Source organism: Penaeus japonicus, unplaced genomic scaffold (genome assembly GCF_977035675.1).
Source record: "Penaeus japonicus unplaced genomic scaffold, GWHDUDI00000001_assembly GWHDUDI00000037, whole genome shotgun sequence".
NCBI classification, from domain to species: domain Eukaryota; kingdom Metazoa; phylum Arthropoda; class Malacostraca; order Decapoda; family Penaeidae; genus Penaeus; species Penaeus japonicus.
The window spans coordinates 24,382,716-24,387,715 of record NW_028234439.1 but is presented as its reverse complement, the minus strand read 5'-3'; the positions used below and the strand labels follow the sequence as shown (position 1 = coordinate 24,387,715).

General features: G+C 44.7%; 1 protein-coding gene across 1 annotated transcript in view; it reads right to left on the bottom strand.

Annotated features, from left to right (window-relative positions):
- The window catches only part of LOC122265878 (neuroligin-4, X-linked-like), a 364,489-nt gene that overhangs the window by 254,643 nt on the left and 104,846 nt on the right, over nucleotides 1-5,000 (bottom strand). The gene's annotated exons all lie outside the window — the stretch shown is intronic.

Genomic DNA, 5,000 nt, shown 5'->3' with positions numbered 1-5,000 from the left:
CCCCCCCTCTCCCTCCCCTCTCTATGTCCCTCTCTAACCCTCTTCTCCCTCTCCCCCTCCCTCTCCCTCTCTCCCCCTCTCTCTCCCTCTCTCCTTTTATTCCCCTTGCATGAAATGGCCTTCGGGAACCAGCCCTTAGTTTCCCGAGACAAAACTGGCCCCCCCTAAGGACAACAAACCCATTGTGTCTCCCACATTTTCTCTCTGAATTTGCCCTGCAGGGTGATGCGGCGAGGCTGAGGGTAGGGGGGGGGGTGGAGATGAGGAGTGGGGGGGAAGACGGGGAGAGGGGTGAGATGAGGAGTGGGGAGGAGGACGGAGAGAGGGGGAGAGGAGGAGCGGGGAGGTGGACGGGAAGAGGGGGAGATGAGGAGTGGGGAGGAGGACGGGGAGAGGGGGAGATGAGGAGCGGGGAGAGGGGGGGGATGAGGAGTGAGGATGGTTATTTTTATTTTGAAATATTTTGGACACTTTTCCTTTTTGGGTTCGCAGTAAATCGACCACATAGAACTGCATGGTGTCTTTTCACACTAGAAAATTTCAGATGCTGTGTTTGCTACATTTGCATTTTCTTTTTCTTTCTTTTTTTTCTTTCTTTCTGGTGTTTCTGCTCTTCTTTCCTTTGTTTCTTTGTTTGTTTGTTTTTTTTCCATTTCATGAGTGGAAGATGAGTTTCATTTTATCTGAGGATTTTCATTTCCTCTTCGTAAGCTTCAAAACAACTTGCAGTGATCAGACATAATCTCAGAATCTAAATGAGATTCAAGGATTTGAAGAAAAAACAATTTTGTTTCTTGATGTAAGACTCTTCCAAAAAGGCTTATCCAGTGTTATTCAATAAAACTTTCATTAGTTTTAGAAGTATACTTTAATATTTAAATATTTATAAGTTCAGATACTTACATATACTTGTGGGATAATCTAATATGCTTCATACACATAGAATTTCGCTTCTTCTCTCTGTCTCTTTCTATTTTTTTCTCTCTCTCTTTCTATTTCTCTCTCTCTCTCTCTCTCTCTCTCTCTCTCTCTCTCTCTCTCTCTCTCTCTCTCTCTTTCTCTCTATCTATCTATCTATCTATCTATCTCTCCCTCTCTTTCAGTGACGTACATAAGTAAACACCACACAAAATGCACGACTTTTTCTGACATTTCAGACTGGGAATTATTTATCAGCAGCAGTTTACACTCACACGAAACATTTCCCTGACATGATACAATAAACCTTAAAACAAAAACAAACAAACAATAACAATAGCAACAATGACAAAAAAAAAGTCAGTTTGCAATGTCAGCACTTTCACTGTAGTCAATATTGCATCCACCCGAGTGACTGGACGTTTGACTTCAAGTTAAAGTAATGAATAGTAAATAGGAAAAGTAATAAATAGGACGTCAACCTTCTCAGAAAGATGTAAATTAGTCGTATTTGTCTTTCTGTTTGATATGTGTTATTTGTTGTTGTTTTTTCCTTTTTCTTTGCTTTCTTTATACTTGCCATTTCTCTTGTCTATCCATGTCTCTCTTTCCCTGCTCTCATTTTCTCTCTTCTCTTTCCTTTTATCTCATCTCTCTCTCTCTCCCTCTCTCTCTCTCTATCTCTCTCTCTCTCTATCTATCTATCTTTCTCTTTCCTGAATCCTCACCAACTGCTATACCCAATTCCCTTCTCTCATTCTCTCCTGTTCCTCATTCCTCCTTCATTCCAAACATCTCTTCACCTCCTTCTCATCTTCATCCCCCCCCCTTCCTCCTCATTTCTTCTCTCCTTCTCCCCATTTCTCACCTCTCACCCCTTTCCCTCATTCATAACCTCATACATCAAGTCCTGAAAGTTTGTTTCTGATCCCGAAATCTCTTTCTGAAATCTCTTCTTCTCTTTCTCCCTCATTTCTCCTTCTATCTGCATTTCCCCTCTCCTACTTATAGAGATAGATAGATAGGTAGATAGATAGATGGATAGATAGATAACTGAATAGATAGATAGGTAGAGAGCAAGAGAGTGAGATCTAGAGAGGAAAGAGGTAAGGAAAGAGAGAGAATGAGATAGACTGTGAGTGAGAGAGAGGGAGAGACAGGAAGAGGGAGAGATACAAAGAGAGACTGAGTGAGTTGAGTAAGAGAGGTGGATAGATAGATAAATAGATAGATAGATAGATAGACAGAAAGAGAGTAAGAGAACAAGACCAAGAGAGGAGAGAGAGAAGGAAAGAGAGAGATAGACTGTGAGTGAGAGAGAGGGAGAGATAGGGAGAGAGAGAGACTGAGTGAGTTGAATAAGAGAGATAGACAAGGGGAAACAGGCAGACAGCCACGAAGGTAGAAGAACATCTAAACGAAGAAGAAAATGAAAAAGATGAAGGAAAAAAGAAAATAAAGGAAAAAGACTGAACAACAAATATGTATATGAATATCAACCCCCCACCTCTATCTCACCCCTCTTACCTTCCCTCCCCCCCTCCTCCCTTTCCCCCATCCTTTTCTCCCCCTCCTACCTCCCACCCATCTTTCACCAACCCACCCCCCCCCCCCCCACCCCTCCCCTTCCCATTACCCTCACGATCTCACATTCCCTCACCCACATCTCCCCACACCATCCCACCCACTTCCAATCACAAAACATCCCTCGAAAAACAACCCCCCCCCCCCACCAACCTACTCTCACCACCCCACTAAACTACCAACCCTCCCCCCCACCACCCATACCATAAAATCCCCCCTCCTCCCACCCCGCCACCAACCTCCCTCTCCCCCCTCCAACCTCCCTCTCCCTCCTCCCACCCCACTCCCCCGCCCCCTACTCCCCCCATCCTCCTCTCCCCCTCCCCCCTCTCCCCCTCCAACCTCCCTCGCCCCCTACTCCCCCCATCCTCCTCCCACCCTCCAACCCCTACTCCCCCCATCCTACTCTCCCCTCCTCCCACCCCGCCACCTACCTCCCTCTCCCCCTCCAACCTCCCACCCAACCTCCCTCTCCCCCTACTCCCCTCCTACCTTCCCCCTCCAACCTCCCTCTCCCGCCTCCAACCTCCCTCTCCCTCCTCCCACCCCACTCCCCCACCCCCTACTCCCCCCATCCTCGTCTCCCCCTCCTCCCACCCCGCCACCAACCTCCCTCTCCCCCCCACTCCCCCTCCTACCTCCCACCCAACCTCCCTCTCCCCTTCCTACCTCCCTCTCCCCCTCCCTCTCCCCCCAACTCCCCCTACTACCCCCCTATTCCCCCCATCCTCCAACCTCCCCCTCCTCCCCCCATCCAACCACCATCTCCCACCCACCAACCCCCCTCTCCCCCCACTCCCCCCTCCAACCTCCCTCTCCATCCTCCAACCTCCCTCCCCCTCCCCCCCAAAGGCACCACAGAGCCAAAATTCCGCCATCTCTCCCGATCGATCTCCGAGGAAGCGTAAGCAATTGGCTTTAATCGCGGCTAGCGCTTTTCCGCTCTCGTGGGACGTGCTCTAATTTAGCGGATTGATCCTGAGGGATGCTTCTGGTTTTATCAATATTATTATTGTTGCTGCTGCTGGTGCCAGTGTTGCTGCTGTTGTTGCTGTTGTGGCTGTTATTATTATCCTTATTGTTATTGTCAATATGGTTATAGTGATTATAAACATCATTATTATTATTTTTTATTATGGTTATTCATTATTTTTTTATTATATCTATTTGTATCATAATAATTCATCCTTATCATCAGAATTATTGTTCAAATCAATCATCATCATTATCACATTCATCATCATCATCATCTTCATTTTCATCATCATCATCATCTTTATCATCAACATCATGCTCAATCATCATCACCATCATCATCATTATTATTTTGATCATCATCATCCTCAATCATTATCATCATCATCATCCTCAATCATCATCATCGTCATCATTGTCTTTATCATTATCTTTATCATCATCATCATCATCTATTTATCTCTATATATCTCTATCTATCTCTCTATCTATATCTCTCTATCTCTATCTAACTTTTTCTCTCTGTCTCTCTCTCTGTCTTTCTATATCTCTCTCTCACTCTCTAGTTCTCTCTCTCGCTCTCTCTCTCTCTCTCTCTTTATATATATATATATATATATATATATTATATATATATATATATATATATATATATATATATATATATATATATATATATATCACTCACTCTGAGTAAAAAGCTAAAAAAAGAAAAAGAAAAAAACTCAAACAAAAAGTCAGAAATAAATTTATAACACACTTCAAGCAAACGTAAAACTCCCATAACCGGATATGAATGAACAAGATTTTGTCAACAAAGGATCCCCACTTTTTCCTGTAGACAATAACGACTAAATCCTCCACCCCCACCCCCTTAAAAAAAAAAATCGACTCTACGAGAAAAGAAAAAGAAAAGAAAAAGAAAATCTGGAACTAACGAATTTTTCCTCTGTTTCTCTCTCTCTCTCCATCGCTTGGGATTTTTGGATGTATTGTACCTTTTGTGTTTTTTTCTGTTTGCTTTCGAGGGGGTGGGCTGAGAGTGAAGGAGCGAAAGGGGAGAAGAGTGAAGGAGGGAGAGGGGAGAATAGTGAAGGAGGGAGAGGGGAGAAGAGTGAAGGAGGGAGAGGGGAGAAGAGAGAGAGAGAGAGAGAGAGAGAGAGAGAGAGAGAGAGAGAGAGAGAGAGAGAGAGAGAGAGAGAGAGAGAGAGAGAGAGAGAGAGAGAGAGAGAGAGAGAGAGAGAGAGAGAGAGAGAGAGAGAGAGAGAGAGAGAGAGAGAGAGAGAGAGAGAGAGAGAGAGAGAGAGAGAGAGAGAGAGAGAGAGAGAGAGAGAGAGATTCAGACTGGCAAGCAGGCATTTTTTTTTTTTTTTCTTGATTGCTTTCGAGGGGGTGAGAGGGAAAGAGAGAGAGAGAGAGAGAGAGAGAGAGAGAGAGAGAGAGAGAGAGAGAGAGAGTGTGTCAGACTGGCAAGCAGGCAGTGTTTTTAATTTCCTGTTTGCTTTCGAAAGGAGGTGAGAGTG